Raw genomic sequence first — 20,954 nt, forward strand, 5'->3', positions numbered from 1 at the left:
TAACCTGTGGCCCAAATAACTGGAATCCACTGTATTTTAAATTGGCTGTAACCTTATAAACCTTTGAAATAATTGATCTCAATGTATGCTTTGAAATAAATTACAGGCAACTGTAAATTTGACACTTTACAATCTTAAATTCTTTAAAATCCAGCACATTTTATAAAAAATAAATCAAGAAATATTAAGTAAACAATATTTTCCTCTTTTAGCACTCTCAATTATTCCATAACTTAACCCAAACAGCTCTTGCAAATTATAGCTGTGGTCATACAGCACTTATGTGAGACAGTCACCAGTTTGACGTCATTTTAGAACAGCCGAGATGAATGAACAGAGAAAGAAATGACCAGTTTGAACACAGCTCAAAAAATGTATGATTAATCAAACTTTTGTAGGCTTGATTAAATTGGCAAGCTATTGATGCACCCACACACACAATAGCTTTAATTGCACACTACCAAGAAGATTACACATATCTATAATTATTTCTTAAGAATAGTTTTTTTTTTTTATGCACCAGCACAAAAATGTTTTTTCTTTGAAGCACTTTCATTGATATTCTATAAATACATATCTGGATACACTGTACTAGGTATGCATTTAAAATTGATTATCCATTACTGCACACATTTATTGTGAGTTTGTTTATTGACATTTGTTTACATTTAACAAAGCCGACTGGGCTAGCCGGGTGGGTAAACTGCCTGCCTGGCAACCCAAAGGTCGCGGGTTCGATTCCCACCTCGGTCTTGGATCAAAGTACTGCAAAAACTCTGGGAGGTAGATTATGGCCACAGAAGCCTCTGTGCCAACAACTACAAAAAAAAAAAAAAAAAAAAAAAACATTTAACAAATTGTTGAAATGTGTTTCTCTAAAACTTCTCAGGTGTTGGGTATATCTCTCTAAAATCATTACCTCTCACACCTTCATGGTATTAGATTTTAAAGAATTTACATTCGTTTATAATTTTTTCTTTTATATTGATAAAGAAAAATTATAAATTAAAAATATATGCTGTGAAGAATATGAACATTAAAATAATATATTAATATACTTTCATATAGTCTAATCCTTTAAAGAATCATAAAGTGCCAATGACCTTATACTCATAATTATTGGAACTATTTGATTGATACTGCATGCCATAAGCAAATGCTTCACATGCTATAAGTCACTCTTTAAATGCAGAATATTGCGATATTATAATGTGACCTCACATTTGCACTCTGACAGGTGAATGTGAGGTATTAACAAAATCGGTACTGTTTAAAATAGCTAGCACAGTAACATCTTCTCAGAGAGAGGCATTGCATTATTGTCCCATGTAGACAAGTAGCAATTCATGAATGTTAACATTTCGGCAACTTTTTCATGTTTACTGATGAGTGGAAAATTTTTTTTTTTTTTTCTTCTTTTCTTTTTCCTTCCAGTAGATGAACAACCCTTTTTTTATTTTAATATATGGATGTACAAAAGTGCACTCTTCAAAAAAAAAAAAAAAAAAAAAAAAAAAACCACTTGGAGAACATTAAAATATAACTGTACAGCACTAAAGCTAAAGGACTACTGAAATATTGACTAGAGATAACTTCTCGGCAGGAAGTAAAGGGTGGGATCAGGTTTTTAAGGAATTCAAGGTTTTTGCATATTGAAACATCCCAAAATGAAAACAAATGAGACATGTAACCAACTCTACTTATTTCTTTTTGTTATTTGATTTAGGACTTCTTAGACATTTTCAGTCTGTCTTGAACCTATTGTGGTCACAAAAGCAACTGGATGCAGGTAATCCAGTTGATATAGATTTTAGAAAGGCTTTTGGCATAGCCCCATATGAATATCTTTTGAATAAGTTCAAGGAGCATGACATTGGGACTGGTTGCTAAAGTTGAAAAGGGGATTAACTATATTTAATGATCGCTGAATTATGACCACCCTGGCGCCTCCGTAGCCAGGTGGGAAGGAGCAGCAGTGCGTAGCACACGCTTCTTGATTAGACCGGGGTTCGAGCCCGTCACCACCAAATACGGAGGATGCGGAAAGGTCATTCAGGGAATGACCACCGCATATCCCGGAGCAATATGGCCTTAGTTGCTAATGCTCCTAAAAAAAAAAAAAAAAAAAACCAAATAAACAAATGACCACCCTATCCATAATAGACTATGCCACATAGCTCACAATATAAAAAGCCAAACAGCTTCATATGCTATAGCAGTGGTAATATGCATCTGGTCATGCAAGGCAAAGCGATGAGGTAACAGTTATGGGATGCAGTAAAGATATCAAGGAATTTTAAAAGGGAATGATTGTAGGAGCTTATGCATCTGGTGCTTCCATATTGGAAATGGCATGTCTTATCAGTTGCTCATGACCCAGTATGGTTAAGGTGTACAAAGAATGGTATCCAACAGGTCAAATCATCTTCTGCTGACAGAACTGTAATGGATTACACAGGGTGGATGTTTGTGTTGAGCATGGGGTGCAGCACCTTGTACAGACTTAACAGCAGGTCATTGTGCAAGAGTTGACATTGCAATACAATATGGGGAATGCAAGAATGCCCCAAACTGCCATTTGGGGAATATCCCAAATGATGTCCTACACACTCAGATGTATAGGGTTCCATAGCAGATGACCCAAGAGACACCCTTTCCTCACTGCTGATCATCGGCGATGGCAAATGCTGTGGTGTCACCAATGCACTGGTTGAACACTGGAGGACTGGAAACAAGTGTGCTGGTTGGATGAGTCCAAATACCTGTGGTACTTTGGCTGCTGGTTTGTGTGTTCGTTCATTACTGTGTTGCTGAAATTTTTAAAGTTATGGCCAGTGACTGCACAGTGACCACAGACTGGAGTTTTCTGACAGCAATTCCTTGTAGTATGACCATACTTGTGGCAATGAAAGCATTTTTGGACAGGGAATTGCTCCTGAATCTATGGCTGGTCCAGCCAGCATAGATCCTCTATCCTTTTAATGTATTCCAAATTCTTGGTGTAGCTTCAACTATAACATTTAGTCAGCCATTCTTTCTGCTTTTTTGTCCCTATTTTTAACTGAAATTTGTTTGCAAATTCATTGATTGTCATGATTTCTTTGAAGTTATTGTAATACAAATTGGCCATGAGTTCTCGTTCAGGGATAGACTCTACTATATCAAATATTATATTGGGATTTCTCCTTTTAGGTTTTTAAGGCTCCAGGCCTAGTTTGTGGATGTCTGGGTGGGACTATCTTGTGGATATCTTCCTTGTTAGCCACCTCTCTCAGTACTCCATTATTTCTTATTTTTCTCATTGTATTTACCTTCACTTCTTTTAAGTGAGGTTTAAGTTTAGTCATTACTGTGTCCTTCACAGCTTCACTTGTTTTAAGAGTAGAGTCAGTCTTAGCTTTTAAAATTATGATGTTCGACTCTTTAGTTTTTGTTACTTCCTTGGTTTGGGTTGGGTAGTCTCATTTCTATTGGCCCTTGCTACCTGGGAATAACTAAGTGTACTCATAATCTTATTCGTATTCTTATAACTGTCTTTTTCCTCTGTTAGAGTTTCAATCTTTGATTTTAATATGCTGTTCTCAGTGTTGAGCTCTATTAGTCTTTGTTCCAATATAGACCAACAGTTCACAATCTGTCGTCTTATGGCAGATGTAATCCTGTTGGTCTGCTTATGCATAATGTCTTCCAAGTATAATTTAACTTCTTTTATCTGCTTAATAGGATCAGATATGTCATTGAGGACATCCAGTTTTCTTTCTTCCTCGGTTTTTTTGCAGGTCAGGTTGTGCATTTTCCTTCTCATTTTCTTTTTTTCTAGGCTGATTTTTTTCCCCTTCCTTGCCCTTTTGTTTCTAAGGGGGGACTGGGGGATAGCTATCCAGCTCTTCCAAATTTTCTTTATTGGCGATCGCTCCATGAGACGTCATCCAAGTCTGTTTTGCTCAGTAATTCCAGTTTTTAGCATTTTTCACTTGAACTTTTTTCTTTGTGTGCCATCTCAGTATAATATTCTTGTCCCCGAAGCTGTGGGGAGTATTTTGATATATTTTTCATCAATCAGTCTGTTAACACCCAAGGTATTTGCATTTTCCGTTTTGGAGTGGTTGCGAGGGATATTCGTCTGTTATATCATCAGGAACAAAGAAAAGTCCCTCCAAAGAGTAGGGTAAATGCTCTCAAAGAATTAAAATAGGACCCAGCAAGCTCTCAGCTGCCCAACTCAATTCCAGATCCTACCCCAAGGGCAGAATGTGCTGGTCCCACAAGGGGGTGGTTATTGTTGGTGATTCTGTTGTCAGGGAAATGGGAAATATGTTGTGTAAGAAGGATAGGTGAAATAGGACCAGGCTATGTCTTCCAGGGGCAAAAGTAGATGACGTTGTAGAGCAGATTATCTTTTAAGGGCACAACAGGTGATATAGTTGTACACATTTGCAAAAAGTTGAGTTAAGAATTGAATTTGAAAGTGTCTGCAATTCTGCCCAGTTGCGATAGGAGGGAGTAAATGTTGAGAGCCTTGTCAAGCAATTCAGCCCTGGAGAGAATGTGCAAGGCTCGTGGGGAAGAATTTTTCTCAGTGTGGTCTGTGCTGGTTAACAGAAAAGACTGTTTTTACAGGGATGGGATACTCTTAAATAAAAGGGGTGCAAGAATATTTGCTGACGGTATCAAAACAATGACAGGTGGGTCGGAAAACTGCTAGCTTGGAGGAATACACAGATTAACTAGAGCTGCAGGTGAAGGTGATTCTTGCACTGCTTCTGTTGGAGAATGCAGACCCCTGGAAAGCATGGTGTTGGAGATTTCATGCCCTGCTATAGGTCATCATGTAAACCATGAATACATGGACTGTTTAAGGGTAACTAAGAGTAAGAACATGTACACGTACACTAATGCTAGGAGCGTTGTAAATAAATTCGATGAATTTGAAGTACTGATTTAGTTATCAACTATGGACATTGTAAGGTTAGTAGAGACATGAGTGACACCATGAGTGATACTAAGTTTGAATATGGGGAGTATACAGGAAGGACAGGAGGGTGTAGGGGTTATGCTCTTAGTTAAGAAGCATATTAAATCTAAGGCAGTACATCCAGTTGATATGGATGACCAGTGCAATGTTGAGTCAGTTTGGTGTGATATAAGCACGGGGAAAATAAAATTGAGAGTATGTTATAGACCTAATGACTGTGATGAGTATACAAAACAGCCATACAGAGAAATTACAGTCATCATCTTGGAAGGTTAAAATTCCCCATTATAAGACGTTCTGATTTACTGGCCCAATATTGGGCCAATAAATCAAAATGTCTTATAATGGGGAATTTTAACCTTCCAAATGATGACTGTAATTTGTGGGTTGGTCACTCACATTAGCAAGACTTGTAGATTTTTTGGATTTCTATAGCAGCATGTTAGAGAGGTAACAAGAGGAAGTGGTTCTCTTGATCTGGTTATCAGCAATGATTCTACATGAATTACGAATCTGCAGGTCAGAAACCCAACGGGTAGCAGTGATCAATGTGTACTAATGTGAAATTTAATTAAAGACATAACTACTGTCAAGGGTAAAAGGAAAGGTATTTGCTTTCATAAGGGTGAATTAGTGGTCTCAGACAATTTTTAAACTCTATGCATCGGGGGTGCCTCCGTAGCCAGGTGGGCAGGAGCAGCAGTGCGTAGCACATGCTTCCTGATTAGACCGGGGTTCGAGCCCGTGATCCACTAAATACGGAGGATGCGGAAAGGTCAGGGAATGACCACCGCATATCCCCTTATATAGCCTTAGTTGTTAATGCTCCTAAATGGCCTTAGGAGCAATATGGCCTTAGTTGCTAATGCTCCTAAAAACCAAATAACAACTATGTATTGGGACCAATTGATCAAAATGTGACATGAATAATTACAGACCTGTTAGCTTAACATATGTTCCAGGAAAAATAATGGAGTCACTGGTGTTAAAAAAGTAATGCAGGACCATCTGGACAGGAATGCAATTATACTGTAGCCACAGCATGGATTTGTTAAGGAGCAGTCTTGTCTAACCAATCTGATAGGTTATTATGATGCAAAAAATAATTTTTATGTCATATACTTCAATTTCAGGATGGCTTTTGATACTGTCAAAACTGAAGCAGTGTCATTAAGGACAAGTTACTGTTATGGATAATTGATAAAGGGATGGTTGAATGGGAGAAGACAAGTTGTGTTCTCAATGGACACTGCTCTTTGGGGATTGAAGTTATTAGTGGAGTCTCCCAGGGTTTGATGCTGGGTCCATTGTTATTTTCTATATTTATTAATGATATTGATGAAGGTATATCAGGCTTCATGTCAAAGTTTGCAGAAGATACAAAGGTTTTCAGGGTGGTTAACAATAGTAGTCGGCAAGCTACTGCAACAAGATCTAGGAAAATTGGGTCAATTGCCTGAGAAATGCCAATTGAAGTTTAATATTGACAGATGTAAGGTATTTCATATGTGTAACATTGATTCCAGAGTAACTTATCAACTCTGTGTAGTACTACACTCAGGGTAGTGGAAAATGAAAAAGAGCTGGGGGTAATTCTGTAGTTAGACAATTCTTAGAGATTCTCTGAGCAGTGCAGGCATGCTGCCAAGACAGTTCATTGGGTTTTGTCAGTGATATATAGAAACTTTGCTTGCAATGATAAGGAAGTGATCATCCATTTGTACAAGGGCATGGTTAGGCTGCTTGAGTTATACAGGTCTGGAGGCTTTACTTTAGGAAGGATGTAGATCTGTTGGAACAGGTGCAGAGAAAGACAACAGTTTGATGAAGGGAACAAAAGGGTGCTCTTACCTAGGACAATATCAAAGTGTTCTGCTTATGACAGATGAGGTACAACTTGAATTGTCAAGTTTGTCAATAAACAGAATTTTTGCTATTGGACAGCTGAAAATCCAAAACAGTTCCATCATCCTCTTCACAGTGAGAGAGTTACTGTCTGGTGTTGGGTTGCATCATTTGTAATTATAGGCCCTTCTTTAAAGACAGTGGAGGTGGTATGGTTACATCAGATCGTTATGTGGAAATGCTACAAAATTTTGTGGAGCCAGAATTTATCTTAACACCATATGATTCTAGCAAGATAGGGGAACTACTCATACAAAGAGGACGACGAGTGTGTTGTGTGAAATGTTTCCAGGGCATGTGATTTCGCAGAACGATGATGTTCCATGGCTAGCACATTCTCTGGATTTAACCGCTTGTGACTACTAGCTGTGAGAGCTACCATAATGGTTTTCAACCAGGGCGCCACAACAACATTCCAGGAGTGACACGTAATTTGGGTTTAAGTTACTTAACCGTATTTTTATCTCCTCTGGTTCAGTGGGCCCAGTTCAAAGGTCAACTAATAAATTCTATAATTTTTACTCTATGGACATAGCTGAAATTCGCTATAGGTGAAGCCAGAACTGTTTTCTTCGATTTTCCCACTTCAATTTTCAAAAATTTCTATTGAATTTCATGCAAATGACAAAAATGTGACATCAAGTATGCACTTTTTCAGTTATTTTTCTAAATCCACCCTAATTAGCCTAGGGCTTATGAAACACGATACTTGATTGGTTTGTTTGTTTTGGAGCGGGAGTTTGTTTAGAGAGCGAAATTGTTTACTTGGAGCAAAGTGTGAGAAAAATGGTTGGATCACGTCACAAACTTTCTCGGTACAGCTACATCGAGAGAGACCAACGGTTGTTCTTGCATCACATACAGCTACATCGGGAAGGAAAGGAAAGAAAAATAAACAAAAGATAAACGCGAGCTACTGTTAGTTGATATAAGAAGCAATAAAGCGAAACAGTAGCAACAACTGTTTTTGAAAGGCGAAAAGATCGTATTTCCTTTCTTCAATGTGTATTGCACCTACGAACAGAAAATCAGGGAACATCTTTTGGAAACGAGAAAAACTGGTGTAAAACTGATAACACTGCAATGTGCATTTGAGAAAAAAAAAAAAAAATTTGCTTTATAATTGTTTTTGGTAAACAATATCGGAACAGCAGTTTCCTGGTTTTGATCTTCTAACGAAATTTCAAGAAAATATTTCTATTTATTGCTGCGTTATAAACTTCGAAAACTGGTGTGCAAAAGAAGAAGAAAAAAAAAAAAAAAAAAAAATCATCCACTATGAATAACGGATTGTTTCTTGAAATGTATATTGTTCACAAAACTGCAATATTTTCTAACAATACAAAGCTAACAGATTATGAATCACGGGCTGCTCAAAAAGTATTGTTAGAAGATATTTGCTTGTTACGCTTTGATGTCATCGCAAAGGGAGAAATTCTGTTTTAGTACAGAAGCCAAATAAATTCACTATCCACGGTCATAATGCTGTTCTGTGCTGCAATAAAAAGATAAACTCCACTGAAAAATAGATTTACTCCCCATCACTTCTTGTTTTACTGTGGTTTTAGGCAAAGTGCAATTTCACACAATCAAGCCGGTGACTGCTAAATGCGGTGCAGTTTCTTGTATTCTCTCTCTCTCTATTTCGGGATCTCTGACAGTGTGGTCATCCTGGAGTATAAACAGAAAATTTTTTAGTCGGAATGCTGCCCACCAATGGCACCAATTATCAACTCTTTTACTGTCCTCGTAATGTACATTGTGTTCAGATAATCCACGTTGGGAAAATTGGAAAGTGCTGCTTCAGTTAGGAGCAAAAACTGTTTCCCCCAACATTACGAATTACTTTAGGCACAATAAAGGACGACTACTGATGATTTTACTGACTGGAAGGAAGTGTCCATAATAAAACATCTGTACAAGGCAAAAACGTGGTCACTCAAAGGAAAGTAACCGTAGTCATTTGCAATCAAGGATAAGGAATACGTCAATGTTTGAAACGTATAATGCAGTTGACTCACTAATATTTCCAGAGGGATTATTGCAAAATATTGTTCCGTAAAACAATTACAGTAAAGCAAAGTTTTTTTGTTTTTTTTTTTTTATCGAATGCACACCAGACAAAAATCAGACTAATCCAAACTTAGGCATCCAACGATGAAGCTGACTTATTAGAACTTTAGCAACTGTTGTGAAACTGAATGCAATAAAGAAATAGACTGAGACTTAGAACTTTCAAATCCGCGATGAAACTGACTTACTAGAACTTCAGCATCTGTGATGAAAGTTACAGCTCTGGACCTTTGACAATCTCCTAGCCTTTCCGCACCAAAAGAGTATTTTTATTTCTTTCTCTCTGTCTCTTTCTCTTAGGGTTGGACTAGAAAGGTGAACTCCCTCCCTTAAGCTGTTTTTTCCCCCCAAGTGAATGGGGGGAAAAAATTTTCAGGAAAATGAACCCTGTTTTCCTTCATTCAGCAAACAGCTACTCTGTCAGCACAAGGGAAGTGAAATTACGTTGGCAGCTCAGAATGGAATTCAAGCACCCAAACACATGACGCTTTATGGTGAATTTTTCAGTTGTGTGTGAGATAATGAAAATTCAATTTTTCCTTCAATTTTTTGATGGTATCAAATGCATATCAAGGAAATATCGAAGTAACGGATTGTTTTTACAATCCGTTACTCGAGAGCATTTCCCCCCCCCCCTTTGCACACCAGGTGAGATGCATGCGAAGTTCCTTCGACATCAGTTTTCGTCGAAGTTTATAACGCAGCTATGAATAGAAATATTTTCTTGAAAGTTTGTAAGATCAAATATCCATGAAACTGCTGTTCTGATATAGTCCTCTAAAAACAATTGCAATAAAGCGAACTTTTTTTTTTATGAAATGTGCATTGTAGTGATCAGTTTTACGACAGTTTCCCCCCCCCCCCCCCCTTCTTCCGTTTCCACTGTGGTTTCCAATAGATGAATTTCCTTGATTTTTTTGATAGTAGATACAATACATTCTGAAGAAAGGAAAGAAGATATTTTTGTTTTTCAAAAACAATTCATTGCAATTCTTTCGTACAACAATTACGAAAAGCAGTAAAGCAAAATGTTGTGAGAGCCATACAAAATAGTATTCACAAGTAATGATGCTCAACTGTTTGTTTTCCACGGAAGTTGTTTACAGTTTCATTTTCTCCTTGGATCACCTTGGTAACGCTAATGACGTAAGCTTGACCAGTCAGTTATATCTCTGCGTGTGTTGATTCATTTTAGCCACTGGCACCGAGCTGACTTGGGAATTTTTGGACAAATGCTGTAACACGTAACAAGATAAAACGTGTCTGCTGTCATTTTTTGCTCTCATAATTTCATAAATTGATAGGTGATTGTACATTTTTGCTGTTTTCGAGTGAATTAATAGTTTTTGCTGAACAGTAAAGGTAGGAAATCAAAGAATATACTTCTGTTTATGTATATTGAGAGTTGCAGTTTTGTAAATTGAGTAGAAATTATGGAAATTATTAGTTTCTCAGTGGGGGGCAATTTTCAAGTGAGATTTAAAATTAGGATTATGGGGATGGGATAAAGGTAGGGTTTTAAACTTTTTTTTTTTTTAATTTAAGTATTTATTTCATTATAAAAAAGGTACATTTTTTTAATATTAGATATGTATGTTCAGAGAGATTCAGATCTAACAGGCAGAAAATTGAGTTAGGGGTGCCAAAAAATAAAATAAATTACTTAAGGGTGCCATTGTTAAAAAAAAAAAGGTCAAAAACCACTGGGCTACTTTAAGAGTAAAATGTGTGTCACTAGACCCATAAACATTGAAGAATTAAAACAAATAATAAGGGGCGAAGCTGCAGCAATTCCAGGAGAAATAATCCAGATTGATGAGAAATCTTTAAAGTAGACTGGAACAGTGTGTGAGAAATAATGGGAGACATCTCACTGATGTGATCTTTAAAAAATAAAACGGCATGAAATGTGTACTATCCAAGTGATCATTAAATATAAAACCAAAATTTCAGTGCATTATTTCATTTCAAAAATTGTCAGGTTTCTCTGCCCCCACCTTTTACATCTATGTTGTGGACTTTACAAAACTTTCTGATTTATTATCTTCAACTCTTGATTTTCATCCATCATGTGGTCATCTCCAATGATATAGATCTGGTGGTAGCTGTGTGACACTAGCAAGATTACTAAAGATTCTTCCCTCAAGATCACATGATGGGGAGAAACTTAGAAAAGATTTCTAAATTAAACCTTAGAAAATATTTATATATGCTGATAGTTGAGAATGTGAAACTCAAAGCCATGTGTGCTTTACCACTCATTCGGTATCACTGCTCAAGTCTCTCCACAATGTGCCCCATCTTCATATGCGGCTGTGGTGAAATCCAACAAGGTTCCTCCTCAGGAACCACAAAACATGCTGATTATCAAGGCTAAAGAAAGCAGCAGCAGCTCTTTGAGTCCTTGAAAATGTATTGAAAATGATCCCATTTTCAATACATCCGAAAGTAGGGATCATTCAAGTTTGTGGTCTGCAAAAAATATCAATGACAGGCATGATTATTGAAGCTGATTTGAAGAGAGAAAATTCAACACTGCAGTAGACTTAAAGAAACTGGCTTAACCTTGGAGATGCCATGGATTAGGGGGTTAAGCCTGCATATTCTTGATGTGGACAAAGATATTTCTAAAGAGGAGCTTCTAAATGAAATTGGATCCCAGAATTTGACTGAGCATATGGATCTCGAAGAGGCTGACAAGTGAGATTTGTATATGATATTCAACCTGTATCAATCCCGAGGATAATTCAAATTGGGTGGTTGAGACTTCCCTCAGGATAAAAGCCATTCTCAACAAGCTGTCCCATATTTTAGTAGGTTGATCCTCACATCGCCTCATGGATTTTGTCCAGGTAATTAAATGTTTTCACTGCCTTAGTTATGGCATACTGCTGCTAGATGCCTAAAAAGGCAACCTGTGTGTGCTTATTATGACAGCTTTGATCACTCGTTCAAAGATTGTCTGGCTAATGCCCAGATGTGCCAGTTGTAAGAACATAAACTTTCTGACCATTCTGTCCATGACAGTTCCTGTCCAGTTTACCAACAAGCAGTTGTCAACCTCTGAAACTGGACTAACTATGAATCATAGTCCTAATATTAATCAGTACAGGTTGAAATTTGCACAGATTAATGCCCAAAAGGCTATTTCAGCTGCATCAATATCTTGTGGAACAGGATATTGATGTCCTCCTGCGAGAGCCTTACTACATCTGTGGTAAGGTCTCAGGATACCTAATTTCATACCAAAAAATTCAAACTTTGGGTCCCCTCATGTTTTGTGGCTATCATCTTTGGAGACTTGGACATTGTTGTCTCTTTTATCTACTTGCATTGTACTCCACGCATGGCTGCAGCTACTTTGGATGTGTCTCAATTATTACTACCTATTTCCATTACTCTCTTGATATAAAACTAAATGTTGCAAAGATCGAGCACACACTTGACCTCCTTGCAGGTGGACCCTTATTGCCCTCAACTGAAATTTGAAGCCAGTTGCCTGGTTTCACTGCCTTCACAGATTCGAGGTGTATTCTGAAGAAATTAATGCCTTGGAGGTCAAGAATTTTTGATAAACTTGTTTTTTATTGCTCTACTGCTGGTGAGAGGAAATAATGTTTCCTCTCACCAGCTGGCACATCCATGAATATGCTGCTACCAGTGATCATTACCTCATCTCCTTTGACTTTGCAAGAAACAATCCTTACATCTTGGAAACCAAACATGACATGACACGATCAGATGTTCAATAAATGTGTGCCAGATGGGATGCTTTTGACCACACTATTCTTGATATGATTAATGCAAATTCACCTGACCATTATCAACTTAAGAGTGGACAACATAAAGCAGATTACATTCAGATCCTCATCCTCCAGTGTGCTTCCAATGTTTCTATGAGAAAGCACTTGTGTCCTCTAAACAGTGTTCTGTGGTGGATGCATGAGGTTGCTATGCTCAAGTCCGCCCTTAAAAAGGCATGGAAGGATCTACAGAAAAAGAAGACTAACCCACAGCATCTGGTGGACATATTTCTTGACCACTTCAGGGCAATATATTAAACGGATGTGAAAAGCAAAAGGCTTGGAAGAATCTGGTCCACTAGGAAAGGAACTGGTCCACTAGGTGGGGGTTGTAGGGTTGTCTGCAACATGGTCCCCACATCTGGTATCATTGATTCTGTAACAGTATAGAGCAGGGTTTCTTAACCAGGGGTCCATGGAAGGATTTCAGGGGGTCTGTGAGCTTGGATAGGAAAAAAATCAACTCATTAATTTCCTTCACTTATGAATGTATGTAATAAATTACAGTTGTATTAGCTGTATCTGTTAATATCTGTTATTTCTATTGGTGACTACAGAGTCACCAATAGAAATAACAGATATTTTCATATCATATTGTAGTTATTGCATATCTCAAAATCGCTTATGCTCATTGTTACTTTGAAATTACGGCAGTTATTAGACCTGCCGCTAGATCGCACTTGATCGTGTCCTGCTGTGGACAGACTATTGTGCGACGTAGTTGGCAAACTATCTGGCAAATCAACGCCTAGTAGGCCACTTTTAACACGAATAGACACGCTGGCTATGAGTGTAAACCAGATATGTTCAAACACGTCCTACGGTTTAGATAACAGTTGAAGTGTGTAATTTAACCTTTTCGCTGCTATGTGCATGTATACCTGTCCAACGGTGGAGGCCCCTACAGTGCTACAAGCGTGTATGCACGCCCACTATGTGTCTGTCAATGCATACAGTGTTCGTATATGTCTTTCTTAGTTCTAATATTGCTTTAATTATGTTTACATTAATTATTTAACATTTGTTACAGAACAAATTTAAGTTGAAATGGTGAAGAAAAGGAAGTATGATGAAAACTATGTATTATTAGATTTCACTTGCATTAATGAACTTGACAGGTCTCAAATACCGCAGTGTTTTTTGTGTGGAAAAATTCTTGCGAATGGAAGTATGAAGCCAGCAAAACTGAAAGACCATCTCAAGTCTGTCCATGCTGAAAATGCATCTAAAGATGCTGGTTTTTTTCGTGCGAAAAATCTCAATTCGAAAAAGCAGGGACACTTACAAAACTTGGATTTGCCATTTCACGAAAATCTTTTCTTGAAGCATCCTATAAAGTTGCTTACCGGATTGCCAAGCAAAAGAAGCCCCACACTATTGGAGAGACTTTAGTAAAGCCATGTGCACTGGAAATGGTCGAACTGGTCTGTGGACTGGAACAGAGAAAAAAACTGGAAGCTGTTCCCTTGTAGAATGATGTAATACATTCTAGAATAGTTGATATGTCTTTTAATATTTTGAAGCAGATCATCGAGGAAATGGCAGCCTCGCCATTCCCCTTCAGTATGCAATTGGATGAAACTACAGACATTTCTCAATGTAGCCAGCTCCTTGTTTTTGTTTGCTATGTGCATGCTGATGCCATCAAAGAAGAATTCTTATTTTGTGAATCTCTTTCAGAAACTACAAAGGCCATCGACGTTTTCGAAATGGTAAAAAGTTTTTTTTACAAACTTTTAATGGAAAAGAAAACTTCATTCTCTTTGAATCGATGTAGCTCCTGCGATGCTTGGTAATACTTCTGGTTTTGCTACTTTAGTGAAAAAAAGAAGCTCCTCAAGTCGTCGTCACTCATTGCTTTTTACACAGACATGCACTGGCAACAAAGACTCTTCCAACAATCCTGAAAGAAGTATTGTCAACAGCCATAAAAGTTATCAACTTTATCAAAAGAAGTTCTCTGAATCATCGTATTTTTAAAAGATTTTGTCAAGAAATGGGAGCAGAATATGAAGTGCTTCTCTACCACACGGAAGTGTGCTGGCTTTCAAGAGGACAAGTCTTGAAGCGCTTGTTCGAACTAAGGGCAGAAGTTTCACTTTTTTCTGGAAGAAAGAGAAAACCCACTCTTGGAACATTTTGAAAGGAAGGATTTTATCCATGGGTTGGCTTACCTGGCAGATATTTTTCACCATATGATGAGATAAATCTTTCCATTCAGGGTCATGAAGTCACCATTATGGATGCAACTGAAATATTACAAGCTTTCTTGGCTAAGTTACCAATATGGAAGAAGAGAGTAGAGACTGCCATTCTTGCAAACTTTCCACTGTTGCAGAAAGTGCTTTACCAAGATGTAGTTGAAATGCAAACTTCTCTCTCAATTTTTTTGAAAAGAAATATCTGCGAACACTTGGAAACATTACAGAACTCTTTTAAAAGTTATTTCTATCTTGATGGCATGAAAATTGAACCATGGATCCGAAATATTTTTCTTTCTGATATAAACTGTATCGAAGATGTTGACTTAACCAAAGATGAACTCATTGATCTTAGGTCAAAAAACTTACTACGATTGGAGTTTACCTCAAAAAGCCTTGGAGAATTCTGGTGTTCCCTGAGAGAAGCCTATCCTCATCTTGTAAAGCGAGCTATGGAAGCTTTAATACCATTTGCAACAATATATCTGTGCGAATCAGGATTTTCAGCACTTGTAACAATGAAAACAAAAAATCAAAATCGATTAGATGTCCAACATGACATTAGTGTTGCCTTGTCAAATACCACACCACAGTTTAATGTTCTTATTCAAGATAAACAACAACAGTCTTCACACTGTCCTTAAAAAATAAAATTTAACTTCCTATATTTTAAATGGGAACACCATTGTATTATTATTCAATGTGTTAAGAAAGAAACACATATATTACTGTATAATGTTTTTTTTAAATTTTGGTAACTATTTCATTAAACTGGTTTTTTTGTAATTTTATTTTATGCATTTAAAAACATTATTCTGAGAAGGGGTCTGTGGCATTCACCTGACTGGCAAAGGGGTCTGTGGAACTAAGAAGGTTAAGAACCCCTGGTATAGAGGCTCTCTAGAATCCACTACTTGGGCTGCTACTGTGGATAAGACAGTTATGATCTAGCCCAGGGGTGGCCAACTTAATTTGTGATGCAATCTATTTTTTTTCTTCAAAATGTGCTGCGATCTACCCTTTCAAGAATTTCATTGCACACGGTTAAAAAAGTTAATCAACACATTGAAAAATGTTGTTTATAAATTTTAAAAATAAATACAATTCAGAATTCTTATTTTAAATTCATACTTATTTAAAACTTTAATTTACGCAAAGTTTGTCTTCATCTCATATGCCAAGCCTTCAAAATCAGGGATATACTGTGATAAATTAAATTTTCTGTTTATACTCTGGGGTGACCAAACAGTCAGAAGAGTTCACAAGACAGAATACAAGAAACAGCACCATATTTAACAGCGACAGGCTTGAACCCTGGTCACTCAAGGCACGTGTACTTATGCACCTGCGTGTCTGACCACTCGGCTATAGCTCCCTTATCGTTTGCCGATAAGGCCAACCGTAAAGAATCTTCTGTATGCAAGTCCATAAGAGTAGAGCGATTCTTTGTTTCAAATACAAAAATGCCGATTCACATCCAAAACAGGAATTTAAAAGTTCACTGCATTATTTTTACATTTGGGTACTTTTCTCAGCAAACACATTTCCAAAGGTCATCTAAAGTGCCTTTCTAAATTTCCTTTTTTTTTTTTTTTTTTTTTTTGTATAGCCACAGAAGCATTGCAAATCAAACAACATTTTTCTTTTATCATTACAAAAAAGTATTCTAGTTCCCACTCTTGATAAAAATGATACGTTTTGCTCTTTTTCATTGTATTAATTTTAAATAAAAGGTTATTAAATTAAGTGTAACTACTGTCCAGTTATTAATATTAAGTAAGCTAAATAAGAATTCGACACATACACTATGCTCTCCACAACGTAACTGCGTGCGTTTTCACTAGACAAACCTAGCAGCTGCACTTGGCTTGTCACGTGGTTCAACGGAGTTGTAATAAGCGTATGCAGTGGGGGTGCATAATAATAATATTTAGATTTTGACTAATCTGTTTTTATATATATTTAAAATTTGTTGTGATTGACCGAAACTAAAGCCACGATCGACTTGTTGGCCACTGCTGATTAACCATTCAAAATCCTTAAGACCTTAACACTGAAGATCAAAGAGATCAATCTGAATGCCAGTTACTTTTCCTTGCTTGTGGAGGGAGACTTCTCTCATACTGAAATTTATGCATCATCTCCAAATTCAAGCTTGGTAAAGGCCCAGACCTTATTGAGGAAAAAACTGTTCAACGTTTATGGGCCACCCATGCTAACCTACTAATCCAACTGATACATCTTCTTTTCAGGATGAAATCTTCCGTACCAGATGGAAACATTCCCACACCTGCCTGATCCAAAGAGCAGTGCAAATCTTTCACAGCTTTCCAAATCCTGCTGTCAAATGGCCCTACTTCCTATCTTCGGCAAAGTTTTTGAATGGCTTCTGCCTTATGAGGTTAAGGTTTTTTTTAATGACACCAAAGAAATAATTCTCCAAACCAACATGGGTTCAAGCTAGTTTGTTCTACAACCTGGCTGGAACCCATATTGGTTTGGAAAACAATCTTGCTTGAACCTATGGATGCTCTTTTAAACATTTCATAGAGTTAGATCCTTGCAATATATGTGGTTGCCATCTCTATTGATTTCCATAGTGCACTTGATAGCATGAGATGGGCAGGTGTCAGGAAATTGGAGTGCTCAAATGACTTGTGTTGTTTTCTCACAAGCTACCCTTGAGCATAGGAAGATTTGATTCCCATGCTCAAAGGTAACTCGTGAGACAACAAGGAAGGGGGTCTTGGTGTTGGATCTTGTCCTCAGTGGCTCTTGCTGTAGGCCAGCATCTGACCACACAACTTGCATTTTCTGTCTTTTTTCTAATCCACCCATGGATTTCCTAAACCCTCCTTCAAGGTTTCCCTCCCTATTATGCTTAGGCTTTATGCTCTATTTTCAACTGGGGATATCTTTCTCCTAATATATCCGCTGTGCTATCCTCTTTTATAGTATGAATCAGAGCTATAATGCTCAATACGTTCTATGTTGATATCAGTATTTGTAAAAGAATAAGAGTTTACCTCAATATGACACGTAGAACACTTCCGTATGATACTCTCCAGAAATTAAAACGAAAACAATTAAAAAATCAAATATCTTACATTACAGTAAGAAATAATTAACAAAAATTAAAAATCAAATGAACACAATTAAAAATCAATTTAATGCAATTAAAAATTAAGTAAAAAATTAATTTAATAAAAAAAGAAGCAAAACGATCTTCCTTCCTGAAGCTGACAATTCTTTTCGACCATATGTTGTGATCACAGGAATAAAAATTACCAAACAGGAGCATGGAACTTAAATAGGGATTATTTGTCTTTGCGCATGTGCGTAAAGGACCATAAGTCGGAGATGAGCTATGGCCGGCGAACATTAACAGAATTCTCATGTAATTTAATTACGCGCATTTGTGAAGACAAATAATCTCTAATTAAGTTCCATGCTCACCCTTATTCGGTAATTTTCATTCATGTGATCACACATACGGTCAAAGCATTGTCAGCTTCAGGAAGGAAAATGATTTTGCAATTTTTTTCGTTAAATTAATTTTTTACTTAATTTTTAATTGCATTAAGTAACACTGTCCCCTTTCTGTATATCAAAGTTAACATCACTAACGTGCTCATCACGTCAGTTTATAGAAACCCAATTGATACACTGTTAGTCATAAACTTCAGTCAAATCTTCCAGAAGCAGTAAAAATAGATCTTATTAGAGGCCTAGTCCTCAAGGTACTTAGAATATGCATCCCTGACAATCTGAGTCAAGTTATTTAATATCATAAGATCTATCTATTTAGGAATAACGTATACCCTGAGAGGTGGCTGGTCAGTTGGGTATTAGTTAAACACCATTGCAAATTTCAACCCTGTCCTCTAGCAAACACTCATATTGGCTCCAATTTATCATCCTAATCTGGTATTCGTTCCACAATTAACAAAATAAGCACCGTATCAATGTTCATTTCACTGGATGTAAAAAAAAAATGAAACAACTCTTCCATTTTCCCAGCCTCCAAGAGATGTAGTTTACTCTCTTCACGGTAGGTGACAAGCATTACAAAGGCCACACACTGTGTTAACTACAGGGGAGATTAGGTAAACATATCTGCACACCAACAGAAGAAATATGCAACAAAGTATCATAACTTACCCCTCTATTGCAGAGAACCACACATTTAACACTGGAGAGCCAAGAGTTCTTAATGCATACTATAACCCTGAAACAATAGAACTTTTTGAAGCTTTCCACATTCTGGAACACTACATAAAGACTGTCAGCAGAAACATCAGGTGTCCACCCTCCCCTCTGACTTAGCTAATCCTATTTCAGAAAAGAAAATGGTCCAGAACATCACCAGTTCTTGTTAGTGATGGATCAAAGCTAATACTGGTTAGTAAGAATATACAAAGAAGTCCCAGGTAAACAACAAAAGGCAAGCTCACCTGCCCAGCAGCCAACACAGCACTGGGAGGGTGGTCTTCCATGGATGTTCTTTCTCCACACCCAGATTACTGCAGCTAAACAAGGTCTACAAACCTTAGGCATCATCCATTAAGCAAAGTAGAAGAAAACTCCTCTTTGAAATCCTGGTTCTTAGATTCCATAATTCACACTGTATGGCTTCTTTTGCCATATAGGATGAAAACGTAATGGCCACTATCATATTATTATTGTCTTTAATGTTTATCAGTTTTTGCAAGAAGGAAATAGTCTTTTGAAATGTATGGTTTTTAATGAGATTTGCTTAATTTTTTAATTTAGTTAAATTATGAACATACAATTTTTTCATTAAAGATAAAAAAATTTCTCTTTAATAAATCATTGATAACATTGTGGAATTAAAGTGCACCAGATCTTATTGAATTTTTTAAATGAAGTGAGTTTATTTGCAATTTTTAATAATATAGATGTAATGCAATTTTTTCCCCCTCTCAAAATGAGTTAGCTTAGTAGCATTTGCTGGAGTAGCAGACAAGTATCCTTACAGATATGACTCTTTTAGACCAAATTCATGCCCTGTAGGCACAAATTTGTCTAAGAATCGTGTAGCACCTATACATGATTTGGAATGCCTGAAACCTTTCAGTATTACCTTCAGTCAATCAACACTCATTACAGCCTGCATTATGTTCAACTAATAAGCACCTTACAGACAAACACCTTGTGTGTCGCTGTTTGTTTACTATTACCAGCTGCCTCAAAACCTTTCAACTTTATCTCCAGGGTTATGCTATTACACTGTTGTTTTGATTCACTGTGAGTATTATCACTTGCAATATTTACCATTTCTTATCCTTTTTCAGTCGGTTTACGGATTTGGGTGCTGATTGATTGAAAAGGATGCTTGTTTATGCAAATATGAACTGAAAATTTTTGTGCGAGCACTGACTAAGTGAAAGTGTTCTTCAATGAAACTAATTTACTTAGTAGGACTAATTCAAACTGGATTATATATGGAGGTTTATGGTACTGGCACTATAATGAATTGAATAAAACAGGGTTGTATATAAAGTGTGGTATGATTGTATTAACCTAAAATTATTTTTAGAGAGGGATATCAGAACTTCCTTTTGCTTCCTTTTATGTTGGTTGGACTCATCCATTGTACTTTCATGTAGTATGCCATTTATAAATGTCATAAGAATAAAATCAGAAAAAGAAGACAGAAGTTTCTTTCCATATATCCTAATAGTTTAGAAAATGGAAAAGAGAAAATTGCAGTCAGCAGCTTAGAAAGTACAGCTAATTTTATAGTATTGAATTGATTTTAGATTCCCATTCTAGGAATGTAAAAAAAAAAAAAAAAAAAAAAAAAGCAGGAGCAAATTTCACCTCTCACATCACCCTCAGCAATTTTCTTTTTAGTAAATGGAAAGTCTGTAAACTCCATTTTCCCCTTTTATGATTAGCTATTTCTTTGTTTTATGAGTGCTGTTCATAATTTTTAAAATCTAAGTCTGAAGGAAACTTGTGAGCAAGTGATAT

The 20,954-nt window shown here is 36.8% G+C and overlaps 1 protein-coding gene across 1 annotated transcript in view; it reads left to right on the forward strand.

The window, feature by feature from the left end:
- The window catches only part of LOC150088395 (fasciculation and elongation protein zeta-2-like), a 224,977-nt gene that overhangs the window by 144,290 nt on the left and 59,733 nt on the right, over positions 1-20,954 (forward strand). The gene's annotated exons all lie outside the window — the stretch shown is intronic.

Source organism: Mastigoproctus giganteus, chromosome 3 (assembly GCF_048544385.1).
Source record: "Mastigoproctus giganteus isolate SK-2022 chromosome 3, ASM4854438v1, whole genome shotgun sequence".
Lineage (NCBI taxonomy): Eukaryota > Metazoa > Arthropoda > Arachnida > Uropygi > Thelyphonidae > Mastigoproctus > Mastigoproctus giganteus.